Source organism: Ursus maritimus, unplaced genomic scaffold, assembly GCF_017311325.1.
Source record: "Ursus maritimus isolate PB19 unplaced genomic scaffold, ASM1731132v1 scaffold_8, whole genome shotgun sequence".
Classification (NCBI taxonomy): Eukaryota; Metazoa; Chordata; class Mammalia; order Carnivora; family Ursidae; genus Ursus; species Ursus maritimus.
The window spans coordinates 49901320-49925807 of NW_024426996.1; the positions used below are offsets into that span (position 1 = coordinate 49901320).

Here is a 24488-nt window from a genome sequence, read left to right on the forward strand (position 1 = left end):
GAGGCCCAGCTTTCTTTAGTTAAATTAGCCCTTGATAATACCCTGGCCAGAGTAGAAAACAGTCCTGTCCAGTTTTTTACTTCTTGACAAAACCTATTTTTTTCTTCTAAATTCCTAGGGCCCTTAGTGGGGAAAGAACTTCACACTCTCTGAGCATCTGCTATGTGCAAGGGTTCTGTGGACACATTGTCTTGCTGAAGTCTCACAGCCACACCAAAAAGCCTTCTTCCTCCTTTTCCACCGTTAGGAGAATTAATCACTCCCTCCTTCATGATACTATCATGGCATTTCTCACACTGCCTGGTAATAATTATTTGTGTATATTTCTTTTTTTTTTTTTTTAAAGATTTATTTATTTGTCAGAGAGAGAGAGAGAGCACAAGCATGGGAAGCAGCAGGCAGAGGGAGAAGCAAGCTCCCCGCTGAGCAGGGAGCCCGATGCGGGAGTTCGATTCCAGGACCCTGGGATCATGACCTGAGCCGAAGGCAGATGCTTAACTGACTGAGCCACCCAGCCGTCCCTTTGTGTATATTTCTATGTCTCCTACTAGACCATGAGTTTTCCAGCTACTGAGTCTGTGTTTTACTTATGTGTGTATTTTCAGTACCCAGCTCATAGTGGAAATCTAGAGAAAAAAAAGTTTTTTTTTTAAGTAGGCTCCACACGGGCATGGAGCCCACCGTGGGGCTTGAACTCATGGCCCTGGGTTCAAGACCTGAGCTGAGCTCCAGGGTTGGATGCTTAACGGACTGAGACACCCAGGTGCCCCGACAAACAGTTTTTAACAATTTGGAGACTATGTGATCTTCATTTTACAAATTTGACATCTGAGGCTTGCCTAAGGTTACTAAGTGGAAAGTGGTAAGGTTAGTTTTCGCCCTCTTGTCTGCAACACTCTAAAGCTTGTTTTCTTTCTCCTAAACCATTCTGGGATATTAGAAAGCAGGATTGGCTGGAATGATGAAGATGATCCAGGAGGAAGATAGAAGGGGAAGGAAAATCATCGTTTCCTGAGGCTGGGAAGGGAGGTTAATTACACATTGCTCAGTTTAGCAGCGCTCTGACCCCACACTCCCCTCTCCAACAAAGCACACACCCACGTGCTCACGCAGGCACCATTGGGGACTTTGGTCCCAGAGGGAGTGCTGAGTGAGTGGGGACCAGAGAGAAAGCATGTTCTTAGAAAGCTATTCCCTATGAGAATAACATGGAGCTGGAGTACTAAGCCATCCACCAGGGCATAAAAATACCGTCGTCCTAACCTCCTCTGTAATTTTATTCTGTGTGGTGCGATTTTACCTGAAGTTCTAGTTGGAAATGAAATAGGGGATAACATGTAACATGAACATCGCGGTTACCACAGCTGCATGCCCAGGTTTTGTTTCTTGGCTACGATGGTTGGAATGGGAGAAATCTGGGGTGAGCTTCTGAAATACATCTTTCTGAAGGGGGCATGGTGGGTGGCAGCGTTTGCCATATTTCCACTGTGACAAGCTTGGTCGGTCTTTCTTTTCTGAACAGCTTTATTCGGGATAAAATTCACATATCATATAATTCCCCTATTTAAAGTGTACAATTTATCTGGTTTTAGTGTGTTCACAGTGTTGTGTAAGCATCATTATAATCAATTTTAGAACATTCCATCCCCTCCCTGACAAATCCCCGGTACCCATTACCAGTCACTTCCCCTTTTTTCCCCACCTCTTTAGCTCCTGCCCCCCATATCAGCCTATACAACCACTAACCTATTTTTTTGTCTTCATAGATTTGCCCATTATGAACCTTTCATGTAAATGGAATCAATACAATATGTGGTCTTTGTGACTCACTTCCTTCACTTAATTTAATGTTTTCAGGGTTCATCCATGTTGTAGAAAGTATCAATACTTCATTCCTTTTCAGTGCTGAATAGTATTCTGTCGCGTGAATAGATCACATTTTATTTATGAATTTATTTATTCATCGGTTGGTGGACATTTGCGCTGTCTCTACTTTGGGGCTGTTATAATGCCGCTAGGATTATTCGTGCACAGATTTTTGTGTGGTCACAAGTATTCATTTCTCTCGTATATATTTAGGGGTAGAATTGCTGGGTCATATGGTGACTCTGTGTTCAACCTGAGGAATTGCCAGGCAGTTTTCTAAAGTGGCTGCACCATTTTACATTCCCACCAGCTGTATGTGAGGGTTCCAGTTTTTTCCCATCCATGCCAACCCTTGTTATCCCCCCCACTTTTTTTTTTTTATAGCCATCCTAGTGGCTGTGAAGTGGTATCTCACTGGGGTTTTAGTTTGCATTTCCCTGTTGGCTAATTATGTTGGACATTTTTCATGTGATTTGTGGTTATTTGTATACCTTCTTTGAAGCAATGTTTAATTCATATCCTTTGCCTATCCTCTAATTGGGTTATTTGTGTCTTTTGAGTTGTAGGAGTTCTGTCAACACCATTTTTCCAACACCATTTGCTGACTTCATGTCTCTTTGTGTCACATTTTGGTAATTCTTGCAATATGTCAGACTTTGTCCTTACATTTGTCACGGTGATCTGTGATCAGAGATCTTTGATGTTACTATGGTAATTATTTTGGGGCACCCTGAGCCACACCCATATAAGGTAGCAAACTTAGTTGATAAATGTGGTGTGTGTTCTGACTGCTTCGCTAACTGGCTGTTCCCCATCTCTCGCCCTTTCCTTGGGCCTCCCTATTTCCTGAGACACAATATTGAAGCTAGGCCAGTAAATAATACTGCAGTGACCTCTTAGTGTTCAAATGAAAGGAAGAGTCCATCGATGTGGCAAACTTCATTGTCTTATTTTAAGAAATGGACACAGCCTCCCCAGCCTTCAGCAACCCCCACCCTGATCAGTCAGCAGCCGTCGACATCGAGGCAAGACCTCCACCAGCAAAAAATTATGACTCAATGAAAACTCAGATAATGATTAGCATGTTTTAGCAATAAAGTATATTTAAATTAAGATATGTACATTGTTTTCTCAGACATAATGCTATTGCACACTTAAGAGACTACAGTATAGCATAAACATGACTTTTATATGCACTGGGAAACCAAAAAATTCATTTGACTCGCTTTACTGCGATACTCGCTTTACTGTGGTGGTGGTGATCTGAACCCGCAGTATCGCCGAGGTATGTCTGTAGTGATGTCTCTCTTATTTCTGAGTTTGCTAAGTTGAGTCTTTTTATTTTCTTGGTCATTCTAACTAAAGGTTTGCCGATGTTGTCGATCTTTTCAAAAGAACCAACTTCTGGTTTCGTGGATTTTCTTTGTTCTTTTTCTATTCCCCATTTCCTTTACTTCCATTTGAATCTTTATTCTTACTGATTTCCATTCTTACACCGTTTCAGATTTTGTTGGCACTTCTTTTTTAAGGTGGGAGGTTAGGTTGTTTACTGCCTTTGAACTACTGTCTTCATTCTTCATCTCGCAAGACAATTTGTAAGTGTGAATGACCAGTGCTGGAGCTGACGTCCCCTGTGGGGATAGAGTGACAAGGCCACTGAATCCGTGAGGCGAGTACACAGGACAGCTGATGAAGCAGCGACTTCTCCCTGGTGGAGTCCATGTGGCACTGCGGTTCGGGGCTCAAAGCCGGGCTCCGGAGTCTGGCCGCCTGGTTGCGAATTCTGTCTCTGCCACTTAGCGGCTGTGAGATTTGGGACAGCTGTTTCCGTTCTGTAAACGTCAGTTCCCACAGGTGTAAAATCAGCGTAAAGGTGGTTAGGTTACTACTTCATACTGTTGTGGCGAGGGTTAGCTGAGCTACGTGCGAAGTCCTTAGCTCGGTCGGTACGCGGCCCATGCTCAGTGAGGGTCAGCTGTTCTCCCTTGGTTGATGTTGCTGTCAGGTCACACGGGCCTAGGCCGGGCCGACACCATGGCAAGTAGCTACAGAGCCTGGAGTGGTGTTTCCATTAGCTGCTGCTTTGCCGGTCATCCGTGACCTCACCCGCTAGGCTACCGGGATGGCCCTCACCTGCATTTGCTGCCGGGTGCCGAGACACATTTCCTCCTGGGCTGTGGCAGCTCGGGGTGTTACTTCAAGCAAGAGATTTTTCCTTCTCAGAAAGATTGCAGGCTTGACTCCACGCATATCATCATGATGATATAAGAACAAAGGCAGGGAATGCATTTTCCTGAACAAGTTGGAAGCAAGCTCAGGATGGGAGTACCAGAAATTATGAAAATGGTATCACTGAAAAATTCAAATTTAGGTTTGCTAGTACTCTAAGTTCTCCTCTTGAGGTGGGGATAGAAGTGCCCTTCTCTCAGCTCCCCAGAGGAGCTTAGTATTAAGTCCTGTTACCTGAGCTCCATGGGGGCAGTGTGTTCTCATTGCAGCCTCAAGGCATGTGCTGTGGCTGCTGTTCAGGTGTCTAAAGATGTTATTTGTCAGAGAGGGAGGGAAAGAGCACAAGCAGGGGGAGCAGCAGGCAGAGGGAGAAGCAGACTCCCCGGAGAGCAGGGAGCCCGATGCGGGGCTCAATCCCAGGACCCTGGGATCGTGACCTGAGCCAAAGGCCAATGCGTAACCCACTGAGCCACCCAGGCACCCCCTGTTTCTGTGTCTAACAAGCATTTTTCAGGGATTAAAAAAAATACATACATTGCTAGTCTAATTCTTCAGCCAAAGAATGGCCATTAATTTTACTAGAAGAAAAAAGGTATGGATCAATCCTCACTATGAAACTTTCAGTTAGCATCCTAGAAAACGAAAATATAACCAACCTCTAGTTATTTATAAATAGTATTAACTGAGATTATCCTCAAACCTTCAAGAAAAGTAGTATTTTAATACAAATATTTTATTAACTATAGCTAGATAATAGTTTTAGGTTGTTAACCACTTGAATATAAGTATTCATATTTACTATTAAAACAATAGGCAAGCATTATTTTAATAATATATATTCTTTCCCTGAAAATGCAGAACGTTTTCATTCATACTATATATTTTTCCCCTCACAGCATCTCTGAGATTGTTATGGAGAAATAATTATTTCCATTTTAGCCATAGGAAGAAGAAATAAAATGTTCTAAAGGGATTTTTCCCAATATCTAATTAGTAGAATCCATACAACCAGTATTCAGTTACTCGGTATTCTCCCTCCCTCCCTCTCTGTCCCTTTCTTTCTGTCTTTTCCCATTAAACCTTTTTATCAAGAGCATCACTAAATAGTAGAAAGGATGTGGATTCTTCTTTTCTCTCTCCCTGTAGGTGAAGAAAAATGAGAAAATGCTAGGCTATACATTGAGAAAAAGTGAAAAAAATAACTCATGAGCCTACAAATTGATAATCAGCTTTTTAAACTGTATATATATCAAGAAGATGAATTTTATCCAACGACAGATGAAAGTAGGTAGTTTTTTTGGAAGACTGAATTTAGTATGAATACATGGAGCTTGTTCTTTGTGTAGCCATGCTTACAAGTAATTATACGAGAACATGACAGATGGGGCACATGGGGCACACGGGGTGCTCAGGAGACTGGCTGGCTGCAGGTTCTAAATTAGACAGTTAGAGTGGCCAGGGATCAGCAGCACAAATACTTCTCCAGGGTTTTGTTTCTTTCTTTCTTTCTTTCTTTCTTTTTTTTAAATAACTACAACACTTTAGAGAGAGAGCAAGTGAGTGTGTATGTGGGGAGCGGAGGGATGCAGAGGAAGAGGAAGAGAGAGAATCCTAAGCAGGCTCCATGCTTAGCACAGAGCCCAAGGAGCTCAATCTCACAACCCTGAGATCATGACCTGAGCTGAAATCAAGAGTCGGACACTTAACCGACTGAGCCACCCAGGCGCCCCTCCAGGTTTTGGGTTCTTAAACACTTAAAAATACAAGAGAAGTTTCTATGATCTGCTGAGAATATAGTGTTGAGAATTGTCAGGTTAAATGCATTTTTCAGCTCTAAAATTATCAGTCAGTAAATTTTATTGGCTGTCTGTTGTTTTCCAAAACTTTTAGACCAGCAGAGATCACTAGCACATTAAATAATTATCAGGGTGCCAAGATATCAAGATAAGCTGCACACACTGAGGCAGATGTAAAGGTGTGTGTGTGTGTGTGTGTGTGTATGTGAGAAAGAGAGAGAGAGAGTATATTTATTATTTATCAAATTTGGGCACTGCATTTTGGATAGGAAGGAAATAGATGATACAGAGGTGAAATCACTCATATCATCAGATGGTAGAGACCATAAGGAACATCTCAGTTCTTAAGACACTGATTTATTGTTTTCTTTTTTTGTATCATTCAGTTGCATCTGCTAATCCTTGGTAAAAGCTCCACTATGGTGTAAAAGAGCTAATAAATGAGTCTTGACTGTTCCAACGTTGCTCCTGGTATATTTCCCTCTTGGTGGGGGGGTGGGGAGCAGGGAATAATTCCTGGTGGCTCTTAAGATCTTAGGACCCTTCCACTCCAGTGAGCTCTTAAAGATGTACTTGGCATAAATTTCTGGGGTACAAAATGGACCCAAATCCGTGTTCATTGTTTAGATTTCCATTTATTTAATGGAACAAAGTTCAGTTTGAATAAAGTTGAACATATTTTTATGTTTATTGGCCATATAATTTTTTTTGTAAGCTGCCTGTTCATATCTTTGCTCATATTTATTGGGTTATATTTTCTTATGGACTTGTAGCTCCTGCAGTTGAAGGAGATTGATTCTTCATTATATATGTTGTAACCCACTCCATTTGTAGTCTGTCTCTGATTTCATCTTAATAAATACTTCTAAATTCCATTTAATATTCAGTTCTTGGTAGAAAGAAAAGTAATGAGATCAGTTTTTAGTTCAGTTTGAAATTTAGATAAATTATTAGTTTCAGCTTGAGCTATTATGTTTAGCTGTTTAATCCTCCAGCTCAGGGTCAATTATTAACTGATTTGTCTTCTGGCACACGTATCTGTGCACATAAGGAGTCTAGTATGGAGATTTCTTATATCATAATTTTTCCTTGCTCATTTCTGGAAGAGAACTGAGTACTATTAATGGTATTCTTTTTTTTTTTTCAGTTAACCATTATTATTGTTTTATAGTTTTACTTCCAATAAATGCATTCGTTGACAGCCATTCCTAACAAATGTAATAAGCTGTGACTGTAAATCATGTGTTTGTATGTTTGAGGCATGTATCCACTTCCTCTTCGCAAGAGTAGGTTTCCACAGCAATGTGTTTTCTCAATTAAAAAATTTGTCCATCTGAGTGACTATCAGGAGTCACGACTGACACTGTCATTTTTATTAACACTTCAGATCAGAGTGATTCTCATACAGTTCTTACCGTGGCTTCACTTGGAAATCAGGAACTGGTCATTTCAGTGTCGGCATGTCCGAAACATGCTACGTTCAGCTGCTCCATGGCCATTTCTTTGCTTTCCTTGTTTGTAAAACAGAGCTGGAGAAATGAGATGTTTGTCAAAGCAGTGAGGTGTCAGGGACTCAGGTGGATTTCACATCAGAAGGCTGAAGCAAATATGGTAGGAGGTCTGAAGAGGCAGCCAAGTGCATGTTTTTACCACTCAGAGACAACAACTGTTCATGTGACTTTCCTTCTTTCTGTTTTCCATAGTTGTTCACCAAACAGCTAAAGAGATTGAGCTGTGAGTGCTGTGTTTCACAATGATCTTTTAATAAAGTTTTCCATGTTGTAAGTCAAAAATATTTTACCAATAGTTCGGAATTTTTGTGAGGAATGATTCTTGAGCACCCAGACTGGCGAATTTCTGCGTGTCTGCACTGGGCAGGGGATAGAGATTGAAAGCAAATGCCTTAGATATACTTCATAAGGAACTACCATCTTGTCATGCAAGCAGATGACAGCTTTGTAAGCAAACAAAAAACCTGGCTCTTGGTGTATCTCATTTCTCATAAGAGATGATCTTAAATTTTGTGTTCAAGTTTTTGATTTTCGAAAGTGGAATTATAGTTTATGTACGCTAGGAGAATTTGCTCTTTAGGCAATGTTGTGCTAGAACAGGAATTTCTTTCCATTTTGCAAGTCTGATTGCAAATGACAAACATCCAGTTGCTTAGTGTATGTATATAAAAAAGGGATGAGGAAGCAGTGTGGGAGCAAAGTTGTTTGGAAAACAGTAGATACCTGGATAAGAAGCCTTCCTAGATAATTCTAGAGAAGAGTGAGGAAAGAAAACAAGGATATATTAGAGAAGTTCGTAGAAAGGTAGTCTTGGGGATTTTGTGTGTGGGTGTATGTCTATGGAGGTTGAGAGGAACAAAGGGAAATTATGCAGTGGGTTGTAGTCAGAAGTTAACCAAAGATTTGCAGTTCATGATCAAAAGCTTGGAGTGTTATGGATGACCAAGGATCACATCAAATTCCCTTCATGGGGGTAACATGATCCCAGCCATACTTCAGGTAGACAGTTCTTGCTTCTGCTCTCAGGATGGTCAGCAGAGAAAGTGATTGTCAGGGAGGGAAGCAGAAGGGTGGAGGTGGGAGGTTGTGCATGGTTAGTGCTGAGCAAAATCAGTGAGAAAGGAAAGGAAAAAAATTGGCAGAACTTAATGATGGGCTGAAAAGGGGAGAATGGGCTAGAACAAAGAGATTTGTTTGATCAAACCATTTAAATTTTTCTGATGATCAAAGTTATATATATCAAAGATATATAACATAAATGTATGTGTGTATAATGTTAAAATACAGAAGTACATAAAAAGAAAATTTTAAATCATCCATATTCAATACTCTTACTAGCGAGAGACAAACCACTGTCAATATTTTGTTATGTGTCTAGCTTTCATTTCCCTAGTTTCAGCTGAGAGTGTGCTGTACATTCACTTATCCATACTGTCTGTTTTCTTAAACCCACATGTCATAAACCTTTAGTCATGACACTAAAATTCTTCATAAATATATTTTTTAGTAACTGCATAATTAATATAATCTTTAGTTGTGATTGCAATATAATATAATTTTTTTATTTAATCACTTCCGGGTCAAGCATTGGGTAGTTCCTAAATTTATTATAAAGAATTCTGAGATAAACATCTTTGTGTGTAAACTTCATTTTTTATTCTTTCTTTAGGATAAATTCTTAATGACATTGCTAAGTGAAGACAATGAACATTCTCAAGGCTTTTCATGTAGATTATAAACTATTATTTTTTTTAAAAGTTTTGATCAATTGACACTTGGATTACTGAAGAGTGATGTAGTAGCACCATGCTAGAAATATCTGCTTATTTTATTGGTTAAAAGTGATATTGTTTATTTTATTTTTCCTTAATTTACATTTATTTGCTTACCAATGGGGTTGAACATTTTGTTGGGTTTAAGAGTCATTTTAATTTATAGAAGTGAGAGATTAAAAAAATACATATCTTGCATATACGATATATAAGTTAATTGGCATACTTCCTATTGTTAGCCAAATGGGACATCTGGATAGATTGTAGCATTTTCTTTTTAAATGAAAAATGGAAAGCAAGGGTCAAGTGATGTGATTGTGAGGAGGGGATGTAGGACGAGGGAAGAAAATGGTAGGTCGCAGTCAGTGTTGGCGGACAGAGGGAAGAGAAGTCAGTCATGGAAAATCTACAAAAACAGATGATAGTCATGAGTGGAGCTACGTAAGAACTGGGTCATGAAGCCCAAGAGAGAAAGAGTATGGAATAATCAAAGAGCAGAACACTAAGGAGGGGGGAGTCAGGTGGAATTGAAGGCCAGATGGTGGGCGCCGGAGAAGGAGGCCTTGGAACTGGAGAATGAGAGGAGTACCCACTCATTAGTCCCCCAACTCCATCTTCCATAGGCCTTGGGAGCTTCCCGAGAATTTTCTAGGCAGGTGCTTTTTAATGCAAGTCTTTATTTCCCTGAAGTTTGGCAGAGTTTCCAGAATATGGACCTTTTGTATACCTCCTCTCCCCACCCACCTACCCAGTGTGTTTCTTAAATTTGTGGTTTATTGCTTTAAATAACGGAGGTCACTGAGACTATTTTGTGTATTTTTTTGTTTCTTGGCCCTGCGGTCCGTTTCCCATAGTACATACATTCTTTTGAATTAAAGAACCATAAAAGTGCCAGAGAAAACTAGAAACAGAGAGGACTGCAGAGTTCATGCCCAATATATTAAGCAGCGAAGTTAAGGACTGAGGGCGCTGGTTGGCTAAAACCTAGATTTTTAAAAATAATATTCCAATATGCTGCCTGTTGATTAATGGCACTCACTATATATTTGTGTCTTTACTACTTATGAGTGGATGCCGTGCCATAAAAAAGGTTTTGCCCCGTGTTACTGAGATGGTAGTATGGCACGACCCTTTTCTTGATTGCTCAGGCTGGAAAAATGTTCGTCATCCTGGCCCCTGCCATTGCTCGGGCTGGAAAAACGTTCGTCGTCCTGGCCCCTGCTATCATCCAGGTCATCCGTTAGCCAGTTCTGTCCGCTCTGCCTGTAGGATATGACTCAAGGTCAGCTTCTCTTCTTACCACTGCAGGCTTACCACTCTAGTGTAAACCACCGTCCTCCCATCCCTGGAGGACCAGAACAGTCTCCAGCCTGTCCCTCTGCTTCCTCCTTGGCTCACCCGTGATCTCTTCTCCACGCCAGAGTGATGTTAAGGAAAGAAAAATCAGATCACGTTGCTTCTCTGCTTAGAATCCTCCATTCGGTCCAATAGAACCCAGAGTCCTCACGTGACCCTTGCCTGCTTTGCTCACCCTGTGTCATCAGCCGTTGCCCCTTTCTTGCTCTTCAGATACCCCAAAGTTGTTACCCTTCTGTAGCCCTTCCTTCCTTCTTCTGGAGTGCTTTCTCTCTTCAGACTGTTTGTTCCTTACTCCATCAGGTCTCTGCCCGGGGGAGAAAGGACTTCCCCGGCCACCCTAAGCAATAGGCCCCTCTGTTCCTCCTAATCCTGCTTCCTTCTCTCTCATTGCATTTTTCTGTGCCCCTCCCCCTAACATACATATACACATGACATTCAAAAGATGGTTAGCTCTTTCTTAGTTAATAGAGACCACATCAGGTCTTAGTTAATAGAGACCACATCAGGGTCTTTGACTGCAGTTCCCACCCCCCCCAACCCTCCACCCCCCAGTACTTGAGCCCATCTTGGAGTTTTATTGAAAGTGCTCAGGAAATACCTGTTGAAATGGAAAAGCATAGTACTCGGTGAATCCAGAATGGTAGGGGATTTCTGCGGTAATTTGGAGGAAATTATTAAAACTCCAGTAATTATTAAAGAGCAAAACTCACATAATACTTGGCAAAACCACACACTTCCTGAGCACTTGTTAACCTGACTGCACATTCTAAACGGGAGGAAATCTACTTTTTACATCATGACTTAATATAACTGGCTTTTCTCTAGCAAAAGATAAACACAGGGCTTGGATTTTACACGTTATTTATGACTTTGTAATAGGTATCTCCTTTCCACCCACATTCAATGTTTATTCTGAACTTCCTCTTTTAAAAAGAAAAAGTCTGTGACCATGACCACAGGATATATAGGGTAAAGACAGATCATTTCTTAGCTTACAAGACACCACAATTTGCTATGTTACAGGGTCAGGAAGAGATCACTATAAAATCTGGCAGGTTTCTATGTGTTAATGAAGAATGCTGCCTAGGTCAGAGGAAGAGTTTAGGGAGAAAATGCAAAGAGGATTGTCTTTAGATTTAAATGAGATTCTGTGGCTTTTATAAGTTGCGGTTTCTCTCACCGAGTATTAAAGTTTCTTCCCCTGGCTTCAGAGATACCGTCTCCAAAGTTCCAAAGCATTTTCCTCTTAAGTACAGAAATGCCTGTCACTGTCAGGGTCAGAGCAGCAGGGTGAAGGATGTGTGGGTAGATAGAGGGGCAGGTGATTAGGAAGAAGGAAAGAAGAGAGGGTCCCTACAAGCCAGAGTGCGTGGGTTCAAATCCTCACTCCACTGCTGCCAGCTTGTCTGTCTTGGGCAAGTTACTTTATTTCTTGTGTCTTGGTTTTCTCATCTGTACAATGGGGATAATACTAGTCCCTAACCTCAAAATATATTTATAGGACTATATGTGTTAATGTATGTGAAACACTTAGAACAGTGCCTGGTGTATGACAAGGGCTATAGAGAGGAGTTAGCTACCATTATTTTATTACAGATGGAGGTGATGAATTTCAGTGAAAATTAGACAGGGGAAGGGTGATGATTCCATCTTGTTATATGTCTTCGTTGGCTGCCTCACCAGATGTCCTCTTGCCTGTAATAAACACAGGTGCTTGAAGCCTCTGGGCTCTTCCCTGACTGCCTATTCAGGAAAGTAGAGAATGCAAGAGGGGCTGTGCTTTTGTGACATATTTAAAATTAAAAGTAACAAATGCAATGTCCTTGCTTGAGTAAAGCTTCGGAGGGAAGGAGTTGGTTGGATATGGGGTGGGGTGATTTGATTTAATTGGCTAATCTCTCCTTCGAGTTGCATAAGAAGTCACAGAGAGGCTCTGTGATAGACATAGTCATGTATGATGTGACAAGGCTCACAGATGCCCCCAAATCAGTAGTGGATGCTGGAACCCTCGACTCTGAAGAAAAGTGAGTAGTCCCGATCTTCTGTCATCTTCCTCTCTCTGAGTGGTGTCTCTGTCATGGTGAACATTTCTAAGGGACAGGGACTCAGTCAAGCATGTTCACAGTCAGGGGGTGGGAATGAGCCAGAGCGAGGGTGTGTGATCTCTGAGCAGCCCAGCCTGGTCTATTTAAATCCTTGGAAGTTCTTGGTAAGCCGAGAAAGTAGTGCAGAATTAGTTTTACTTCAAAACAATCCTGCGAATACATGGCGTTCCCTCTCGGATTTCTTTCCACAGCACCGTGCACCTGGCACCTAAGCACTGCATTTAAGATGTCTGCTGCCTTGCCTGTGTCCACATTAAATAGCTACTACTATGTAAACAGGAACTACTTGACATATGATTTAAAGGAGTTTAGCTATATGCTTAGATTAAAAGCGTATCCCACTAGAACACTAATGGAGTCACATGCTTAAATTTTTAAAATAATTAATAGTAAATATACTTGTAAGTCAGAGACCAGGCGGGACACTGCCCCCCTCCCCCACCACACACTCCCGGGCTCCTTCCCTCCTGTTTTTTCTCCTTAGCTCTTTCACAGTCTAACATACTGTATATTTTACTGACTTACTTATTAAATGTCTTTTGCCCCGTAGGACTCGAAGGCTCAGGGCAAGGATTTTTGTCTGTTTTGTTCACCGCTAAAGCCTTAGTAACCTAGAACAGTGCCTGACACTTAGAAGGTACTTGATAAATATTGATTGAGTGACTGAAATATGTACGTAGGTTACTATTATCATTTTACTCTTTAAAGCAATTGTACTGAGAGGATACCATACCTTTAAAGGCCTTTCCTAATGTCTACATAAGATAAGCTCTTTATCCCCAACATGGCAATATCCACTATTTAATTCTTCCTGTTGGTATCACAACAGGCTATTTGGCAAACTAACCAAAAGGGAACCCTATGGTGCTTTTGATCATACACGTTTGTGGATACTGGTCTATAAAAGCAGAAGACTTTTTGATCCACGGCGGTGGTAGGAGAGGGCAGGTAAAGGGATTTTAACAATGCCCAACTGAGACCGAGCCCATGTGTATGTTGTGTGTGTGTGTGAAACCAAAAGCTGTCTTGAAGGAGTGAATCCTTGCTATCATATTGCTGTCCTTAGAGGGAGTTCTGTGTGTCGCATCCGTTCTTTAGAACGGCTCTCGTATATACACAGGCATGCCCTTACCTCTCTGAGCTCGCTTTTCCAGTGCTGGTTCCTTAGCTTCACAGCCCGTTATTATTGCTGACACCAACACAGTGATACGGCTTCCGTGCCACTGGTTGATAGCTTTTCTCGTGGAAGCTAGTACTTTAATGTGTGCGTGTGCATGTGAACACTGTCTTCTTCTGCCTTAGTCATGTGTTAATACAGCAAAGATTTTGAAATTCTAAATGGTGTAACTCTAAGTAGTGTAAAATCTACTTCTGGAAAACTATATACTACTGTGTTATACAAAGCAAATACACATTCACTTGATCTTTGGCTAAATCTTAGCCTTTATTTACAAATTTTTTTTAATTAAAGATTTTATTTATTTATTTGAGAGAGCATGAGCATGGGAGTGGCAGACAGAGGGTGAAGCAGACTCCCTGCTCACACAGGGCTCAATCCCAGGACCCTGGGATCATGACCCAAGCTGAAGGCAGACGCTTAATCGACTGAGCCACCCAGGCGCCCCTATCTTAGTCTTTAGCTAAATTAAAATAAAATATAATGCTCTCTAGTGGCATGTAAAAATGACCTTAGTAAGTATTTCCTATATTTAAAACAATAGCCCCACATAATAGTTTCCTGGCTTCACATCACGTCTTTACCTGTACTCCACTTCTTGCTCTCCCAAGACCTGTCTGCGACCTTGTTTCTTGTTCCTTTTTCCAAATTACCTTAGAGCTCGTCTTTGTCTCAAGTGTCTATTTGGCTTGTGTCCTTTTCCCCTCTTCTCTCCAGTCTCGGACCTCAGATCTGCCTGCTGTCACTCCACTCTGAAAACAAAGGTGTTTTGTTGAGACAAAGATCACTCCTCCTGGGATGACTTCAGCTTGTTGCAAGCCCGACGTATCAGAAGTTAACACAGCGAAGGTAGCACGATATGTCTACCATGATGGCCTTAACCTACAGTTTTACACATTTGCCTCCATTGAGGGCTCCGTAGTAGCAGTCCATGCCAGTGGCAATGGGAGAAGGATGGCTTTTACTTTTTCTGTGTACTTTTCTATATTGTTTCAATGTGTTATAACTAGTATGCATTGTTTTTACAAAGACCATAAATATCTGTGTGCATGTTTGCCTGTATTTTTAAAATTAACTTTGTTCAACGCAAAAGCAGGAAAATATTGCTGTTTTGTTTGTTTAGTGCAGGCTGTAATTGTGATTCGGGTTTTCAGGTATTCAGTGAAAAGCTGCCCCATCCTTACCACCTTACTTCTAAAATGTATCTTCTTGAGGTGGTTTGTCTCCTGAGTCTTTGCCTCTTTGATAATGTTCGGTATAAGAACGCATACTAGCGTCCGTGCATACACACAGGCACACACACACCCACTCACACACCAAAAATATTCTCTTTCTAACGCTTAAAGCATGCCACACACCCAGAATTTGTAAAAATTCTTGTATGAAATATTCAGTTGTTCATATAAAAGACAGATTTCCTGGGTCCCATTTGTAGTCAAGAGGAATTTGGTCTAAAATCAGTTTTTTGGAAACACTGCCTTAGTGTTGTATAAAGATTGCTTCAGTTCTTCTCCATTCAGAACCTATCAATTTAGTTTCACATAATATTTAATCTGATGATAATCTTAGACTTGTTCTGGATTTGGGCCCTTTACTAACCTGCTAGTGTTTTCTAGTCTCTATTGATAGTTTTAGATTATTTTATTTAGGAGTAATAATGCTGTTTCTATTTTTTTTTTCTCCCAAAGGTAGGTAAATGGCCAGTTACCTGGGTTTAGAACTTTCTTGTCACTCTGGACTTCTTACTTCCTGTCCTGGAGACTTCAAATCGCTAAGGTGTTCTGGAATTTAGTGAGATTGACAATTACAGAATAACCACTAAGGGAAAACTGGAACCCACAACTTTGAAATCACAGATTTGTTTCTCTCTGTATATGCTGTGGAGCTTATTTTCATCCTTGTTCAGGACACTTTGGGTCCCAGATGTCACCTCACTTTCAGGACACCCTCCCCGCCGCTCCCCTTCCTATTCTGTTCCCGGTTCCCCTGATCTCCCAACGGCCAGAACTTACAAACCCAGCTTCCAAGGAGAGACTTACAATGAGGTTCCACCTCTTAACTTCTTGAAAAGGAGCATATTTACTCTGCCTGGGTGCTTCCGGTCTTTCTGGTCCGTTGTTCTGTACGAACTGTCTTCATTACCATGAATCATGTTTTACCACTCCCGTCTCTTCTATGGCCCTTCTGTTTCTCTCCACTTCTTAACCGGAAAATCCCTTGCCAGCTCCAGATTGGAAGTGAAGTAAAATCAAATGAGGGTTTAATTCCCGGGTAATTTTTGGTTTTATCTAAGCACGTACATGTATTCACTCATTTAATTCTCACAACAACCTGGATGGAGTAGCAATTACTCTGTGTCTTGTCTGCATCACGCAGTACAAGCTAACGGGCACCTGTCTTATTCCAGGAAGGTGGATTTAAAAGATAGTTTGTTTACTTTTAGTCAGTAGTGGCGTTTGAGTAAAAGAGTTCGGTTAAATGTTTTTCTCTATGAAATGCCGGAGCTTTTGTCTTCTTGGGCCTTCCCCGAACCCATTTGTTACAGTAGGTGTTCATTCAGTTTTCAGGCTGCTGTTGAGCGGTCTGTATCTGGCAATTTTAACACCTCCCTTCGTTCTGTGCCACCCACTCACAGCTCATTCCAGGTGCCCTTAGCAAATGACTCCCAAGGCATTTAAATGGCCAAAGCTCGCTGACCAATGAGGAGACGTGTGCTGTGTAAAACAGAGTTACGCAGTTCCCCAGATCAGGAGCGAAGGTTGCTTAAGCAAAGCTTTTGTTACTGTTAGCCTGTCGCATCCAGATTTCAAGACTGGAAAGGTAGGGGACACCCTTATTTGTTTTAATTGGAAGAGAGGACGAGATGGTCGTGTTTGGTTAGAGTGATTCAGATCAGGTTGAACAAGCAAGTGATCCCTTTTTTAATTGAAGGCCAAAAAGGAAAATTAGAGCTTGGTAATAGTTTCAATTACTGCGGTTTGCCTTACCAATAGCAAAACCAAAATTCTTAAGTTATGAACTTTTTTTTGTTTTTTGTTTTTTTAAATCAGTTCTTCCAGAAGCTCTTCACTTTGCATACTTGAAAAAGCCAGGCCTTCACAGAGTAATTTTTTCCCAGATCACTGCTACTTTAACCATGGGGTAAGAAGCAGGAATTTATCGGTAATGTCCACCTTTGTTTCCAAAGTCATTTTCAGTCAGTCTTTAGAGAGGGTTTGTGATTTTAAGAAATGTGATCATGAAAGATAAGAAAAATAAGCAGAATTAGCATTATGATAATTGCTACATATTTTTAGCAGTCATGACATTTCCTCTATGAAAAAAGGTCTCGTGTAAGACTTGTAGCACCGTTTTTTCAAACCCGTAGTAAAGTTTATGAAGTGGAATTAGTTAAGTGTAGATTGTATGCTTTAAAGACTACAAGTAAGTTTCACTTTCATTATAAAGAATAGTTGCATTTTATGCAGTATTTGTTCTAATATTAAAGAAACCAGAGAAATACAATATTCGCTGCTTTCTACCTGGAAATGGAGCAATTTGAATAGCATTTGAAGCTAATTCTCAAAAGAAAAACCTTCCTCATTATGAATAAAATGTGACGGATCAGTGTTATGACAAAATGTATACATAAGAAATGTATATTATTATACTTATTCATTCCTCTTCATTTAATGCTAAGTATCAGAAGCTAAGTTTGGGTTCAAGGAATGGTCTAACTGATTTCCCATGGTTGGTTTTTTTTTTCCCCCAGAGATGGCTTAATATGGATTTGTATTTTATAATAGGAATTAGATAATATATTTGTTTAGAATTTTAACATATGAGAGATGGCGCCGTTTGGCAAAAGTTTTTAAAGTATTTAATTAAAGCTTGTAAGGAGAATTTTTTTTTACTGTACTAGTATAAATGCCCAGTAATTCAAGTTATCTCAGATTCCCCCCTTTCTTTCCGTTTTTACATATTTATTTATAAATTTTCATCCCGAAACTCTCCACTTTTATTAGATTTATTAAAATGCCGTTTTATGAGACGTAGACTCTTCAGGGGAGTCGACCAACAGTCACAGAGTTAACTATTCACAGCAGAGAATACTTGCTCGCCGTCTTCTCCGGTACAAGTCAGTGCTGCTTCTCAATTCCACACTGAGGTTCAAAGGTTTAGACCAACTTCGCAGATCAGAGGTCAGGCACGAATTGCTGCAATTTGTAGTTCAATTCTGCCGATATGACAGAATTTCCCAGCGATGATGATTGCTTTTTTCCACTTCTGCACACAGGCCAGACTGGGCAGTTAACAGCGTAATTTGTACAAGTCAGCCCTTGGCACCCAAGTTTAATGAGTAACTAGCTGGTGCCTTAGATTTCACTGGTACAAGGTGCATATTATAAAAAGGGTCAAATGTCAATGCACAAAGACGGAGGGGAGTGGGGAGTCACATCGCAGTAACCACCACCTATGAATCCTACGTCAAGAATTAGTCATTTGTGATTATTTTTTTAAAAATCATATTTCTATGGTGTGAATGTTAGTATGTTCATTTTCTTTGCTACTGAAAGAGGTTATTTTTAAAAATGTTAGCAAGAAAGAACTGTCGGATTAGAGATTGTTGACTGAGCGGTAGAAAGTGAAATGGCAGGCTCTTGACTCCTTTTATGGAGTCTCTGATTTCTCAAAAACCTTCCAAAGTGTAATGCTTTCTTTTTCTTTTTCTTTTTTTAAGATTTTATTTATTTATTTGAGAGAGAGAGAGATTGAGAGAACAAGTGTGAGGAGGGGCAGAGAAACACTAGATCCCAGGACCCTGGGATCATGACCTGAGGCAAAGGCAGACGCTTAACCTGTAGAGCCACCCAGGTGGCCCAAGTGTTACACTTTCAAAAGCATAACAGCCTTTCAAGAATCTAGGGAGCACGTTGGATAACCAGGTTTTCTAAGCCCGTGATATTTATGAGTATCTGACATTCTCTACTTGTCATCCAAAAAGTTACACTTCTATCCTTATTTCTAACCCAGGTTGAAAATATTGGAACTCTTGAAAAAATTCTCACACGGTTGTCTTTGACAAATCATGGACTTGCCATTCCCAGGTTTGACTCATAAATGACTCCAAAGCGGCAATATAGTCATTTGTCATTTTCATTATAGCGCAAATTTTAATTTTCTGCTCTCCCAGACTAGGATGCAATTGGAAGCAACTGGATTCTGCCATGGAGCAGAATAATTAAGAGTGCAGATTCTGGTCTCAGTCCTCTTGGGTTTGAATTCCAGCTTCATCACTTACAGCTGAGGGACCTGAGCCAACGGGCGGTCTCAGGATGAGTATTACCAGAGAATTCGCTTCATGGGGTTGCAGTAATGATTAAATAAGACAACGTACACAGAATGCTTAGCTCAGTACCTGATGCATTATAAGCACTCCATGAATGTTAGCTGTTATTAACATTATGAATTTTCTTAAGTTACATCGCTTGTGCATTAGCGTAGCCTACCCTGTACGTGATCCAACCTTGGTTTAGACTTGGTCTTTGCTCTGTTCGTTTCATAAGGGACATAAGCCATGCTATAGTTGGATGAAGTGATCTGGGAACATGGTAGGGTGCATTCCTTTTGAATATCATGGGGAAGTATATTTTAAAATTCCTCAGTTTCAAGTCTAGCACTCTCATAGATGCTATCCTCCCGCCCCCCCAGCTGATGTGCTATCGCGTGGCAAAAGCTGTAAAAAGAAATAAATGCAAATCTTCTGGTTTCCTTTGAGAATTGTTTTCATTCTGCCCTTCGGTGAGAAGCATTTGAGTGAAAAAACACAGATCCGTAAATGGTACCACACCAGTGGGCTAAATTCTATCCCTGATGAGGTATATTACACATACAAGGAACCTGTGCTTTCCCGAAATGCCAGACATGACAATCTTAAAATATAAGTTTTTTTCATTCCATTTCTTCATTTCATTCCTATAGAGGGTCGAAGTAGCATTTGAAAACATGGTTTTTACTGCCAGTGACAATATATAAATGATGCACTTAGCATTAAAAAGGTAGTGACAACATCTCACACTAAACAGTTAAGCACCTACTATGTGCTAGGATTCGTTGTAGGGCACTGGGATTATAGGAGTAGATTCTGCCCCAGTAAAGTTCACAACCAACTAGGGAAGACCATTATTATACCAGTAACAACTGTAAGCTTAAACCATATAAATTTGCCGATATTCTACTGTTTTTGTCCTTCAAAATGGCAATCTCATATAGTTCAATTTAGTGTTATGAGGAGTACAAGGAGAGATTATATGGTGTTGTGGGAACGTATCTTAGGGGATCCAGAGATGGCTTCTGAAAGTGACATTAAGGATGAGAACAAGCTGGCTGAGCAGGGGGCTTGGTGGCGAGGGTTTGAAGCATTGGGAACAGCATGTGTAAGGAGGAAAGTGACGCACGATGAGGTTGGAAGAGGAACCCAAGTCTTCCTTATGGGCTGTGCTAAGGATATTGACTTTATTATAAGGGCATATTGTAAGAAAGGGTCGAGGTTAAGCAGGAGGGTGTCAAGACCTGCTCAAATTGTGGTTGTGGTTGTGGTTTTGTTTTGCTTTGCTTTGTTTTTAAAGATCACCTGGCCTGCCACGAGACCTGGTGTTTGCAGTGGGCAAGAGTGGATAAAACGAGAGTCAGTTGGGGGGATAATGCAATCATCCAGGTAGAAGCTGATGGAGAGCAGTTTACAAGATGCTTTCAAATGTAGTATCTCACTTTATCCTTATAACAGCTCTCACGTGAGGTGTTAATATCAGCTTCCCTACACCAGGGAGGATGCTGAGGCCCAGAAAGTTAAATGGCACACCCCGTGGTCAAACACTGCTGGTGGCCGAGTAAGGATTCTGTTATCTGAACTCTTATCTGACTCTTGCCCTGGTGGTCTCCTGGTAGCATTAGGCCCATGTACTAGCATCCTGAGTGTGGGCAATTGGCTTATCCTCAGAAAGGATGAGAGAGTTATTTTTAGCCTAGGTTTATGACGGAGTCGAGAAGCAGAAGATGAACATGGAAAGTGATATTAGACTGGGGTGTCCTTTTGGGAAAAATACATTTATTATTTCATGTATTTATCATTCCAAAAATAGATTTGGAACAGCTTTCAAAACTACATATGGTATGACAAGATTAAGAAGAAGAGGTAAAAAATCAGGTTTGGGTAAGCAGATGGTGCCATAGGTGTCATAAATCCAGCGAACATTCGCCCCCAGACCCACCATTTGTCGAAGCAGGAGAAGCAACTCTAAGATTCACATGCCCCAAACTTAAAACAAACCAAGTGTTCTGCTGAGAATAGCTTTTCCTTCTTCCAGAATCTAGGAAGATTTCCCGACGAGGGCTTCATAAAGACTCCAGAATACAGTGAGCAATAACCATAGCTGTTCATAGAATGAGGAGCGGGTGAGGAGATTGAAGTGAATGGATCAACCCAATTAATGTCTGGAAACCATTGCTTTCCTCTAGGAACTGCCCTGCAAATCTTATTAACATACAGAATTATGTGACCTTCAGTAAGACAGTTCCCTCCACACTAAAATCTAGGAATTGTACTAGAGACGGACTTTTCAAACTGGATTCCCTGGGGTACCCAGTATCGTGTCAGGAGGAATGTGAAGCCATAGGACACAAGTGGCATATGGGTTTTGCTTGAAGATTTTTGCAAAAGAATATTACATTTTTAGTGAAATGGGTTGTGTTTGGAGTCGGTCTGGAAAATCTTTTTTTTTTTTTCTTTTTTTTTTTCTGGAAATGAACAGTTGAGCCTAAGTATTTTATTTGGGAGAAATTTTCTGTTACTTGAATACCCATGAGAGGCACATTGATAATCTTTCTTTCATTCATTAAGATATAGCACAAAACTGTATAAAGCCTATAATTTCATTTATAGGTTAATGATTTGCTTTTAATTCATAAAGTTTATCTGTCCTTTACCATGATATTATTTTAAAAAATAAGGGGGAAATTTTGTTATTATAGAAAGAAAACTCACAATTCTGCACAGCTAATGTGTGCCAGGAATGGTACTTTATATTCTTTATTCTCCATGCAGTCCTTCCTCTGTTCTCATACGGTCTCTGTTTTCCATGAAATCTCCACTTTATAGATAAGGAACCCAAGACTCAGAAAAGTTAAATAAATTTGTCTGGACTCACTTAGCTAGTAAATGAACAGGGCAGGAATCTAAATTGTATTCTGTTACTTTGACAGGACACACTTTGTAATTTGCACATTTATTTCAATTTATCAAATACTGTGATGTTGATCATTAAGTGTTATCCAGGATAACAGCATTTAGGAAGTTGTCCTCACAGATTTGGGTAAGGATTATATGCTTCCAGAACCAGTTTAACAGCTATTACTCTATGATTTATTTGAGGGTATAGCTGTTCCTTCCTTCCTTCCTTCCTTCCTTCCTTCCTTCCTTCCTTCCTCTCCCTCCCCCCTCCCCTCCTCCTCCTCCTCCTCTCCCTTCTTCTTCCCCCTCTTTCTTTCTTTCATAGATCATTGACAATAAGGATGAAAACCAGCTTATGGCTTAGTTTTACTCCTTGTATTCCCATAAGGTTATGGATCCCATTGAAAGCTTTTGTCACTCTTGGCAATATGCAGTATATTTCAAGGCAAAATAATTTGGAACTGTAACTGGCTTTAGAGGCCACTTAATTGGCAGGTTCCAAACTGTGCCCTCTGTAGGCCTACAGGTCCCATAGGCTCCCCACCTGCCCCCAGTGGACAAGGGAGCGGAATGGATGAGGATGCCTCCCTTGCCTGCACTTCAGCCAGCTTCCTTGTATCAGTTCTGGTTTTGCACCCAAATAAATTTTTGATGGAAGAAAGGGTGCTACATCTTTAAAAAAACAAAAAACAAAAAAAACGAAAACAAAACAAAAAACCCAAAAAACAAAAAACGAAACAATACAAAACAAAAAATTAAAAACCGTTTTGAACACTGCTGGTAATCCAACTCCTTTAATTTTCTTCAGGGGAGCAAACTTCATATTTCCAAATGTGAAATAAAGGTAAAAGTTTGGTGCTTAGTATATATTTTAATGTCTCATCTTAACTGTCTTTAATTTGAATGTTTTCTGTATTGCGACTTTAAAGATGATCCTAGGATCCGAAATCCTGTTTTTTGTGGGACTCCACGTAAAGAACATTCTCAGAAGAGCCTAACTACACATTTTAGGGCAGAATAGGAAGTGGCCTTCATGGCGACTCTAATCAGTTGGTAGTAGATGGCTACAACTCTTGTTTCAGTGGGTTCTGAGACCCTGTCTGGGTTCGTCAGGGAAGAGTGTAACGATCTGTTGGTGGTATGTGTAGCCTAAGCCCCTCAATGGGGAGAGGCAGCCTGTCAGCTAGATAGTATCTCTGTGAAGGACACCAGCCTCTTCTTTTTAAGAGCCTAGAAGCATAAAATAGAGGCTATTTCTTCCTAAACCTTGTGTTGTTCATCTTAAAGTCACAGATGCTCTAAAGAAGGCAGAAGGAAAAGTACGAAAGATGGACGAAGTTGGACAGTTTCTTCTTCCTTGTTCCCTGCTTCTTCAAGAACAGGGGAAAGAAGAAATGGTTGCATTTCTTGGTTTGTAGAGAACATGATAGAGTAACGGTAGTCCTTTTTTTTTTTTTTTTTAAGAAAATGGCCCCCAATTTTTAACACACTTACGAAAATGATACTGAAATTGAAAACATTAATAGCATTTTTTTTTCCATCCCTCAGGATTTGGCTCAAAGGGCATGCCAAAAATTGAACTGAACAATCCCAAGCAAGCTGCCTGAATTTCCCTGTATATTCTTCTTCTACATCCTATAACGGACCGGGCAAACCAAATCAGTGGGTTTTTGGTGAGTACACTCCCAGTGTTCTTTTCTTCTTCACTTAAAGAAAACTTTAAATTTCCATTCCTGTCAACCAAGATATCTGCTGCTTTTGTATCTTATATGTATCTGGTGTATGTTTATGTGACAATCTTGGTGGTTTATAGGACATGATAAGTCATCTTAAACCCACAATACAAATCCTTATTTCTCTGTTCAGTTTACGTCTTTGTGACCCAAGAGGAAAAATTACTACCTCTCTCTGTATGTGTGAGCATCTTTGGAGTTAAGAGACAAGGAATAATTATGTATTGCTCATAACTTCCCTCTTAACCTCACCCAAAAAAGAGGTCAAGGGTATTTCCATCAGAGTGGTCTTTTGAAAGTGTTGGACACAAGTAAGAGTCCTTTGCACGAGCTAGAAGAGACACTTGTATGTTCTCTCCTGTATGACCCTCATGGCATTCTCTAAATTTGTTTCCTCACCTTCGTATAAGGTAAAAATAACTGTCACATCACAGTCTTCAAATCCTGGCAATCCAGTGACTTACAACCCATGTAAATGCCAAGGATGTAATTCTCTACAGATAGATGGTATTAGTGTTATATGGGTGATGGTCCTACATGTGCGAGGAGCATGGAAGAGGCTGAACCTTGGACAGACGGCCCTCCCCAGCCCCCGCCCCAGCCCTCACTAAGCTCCAAAAGGTAGAGACAGAAAATCCTTGTATGTCAGGGAGATGGTGCTGGGGTGACACTGATCTACCCAACAACGTCCCTCCCCTGCCTGCCCCCCACCCCAAGTCCCTTATTTTCTT

General features: G+C 40.6%; 1 protein-coding gene across 2 annotated transcripts in view; it reads left to right on the forward strand.

The window, feature by feature from the left end:
- Positions 1 to 24488, forward strand: part of LOC103672779 (RNA-binding protein 47) — a 135570-nt gene that overhangs the window by 89079 nt on the left and 22003 nt on the right. For both annotated transcript variants that reach the window (XR_005833545.1, XM_040625434.1), the window contains exon 3: positions 23573 to 23697. The gene's annotated coding sequence lies outside the window, so the exon portion shown is untranslated. The remainder of the gene's footprint in view (positions 1 to 23572; positions 23698 to 24488) is intronic.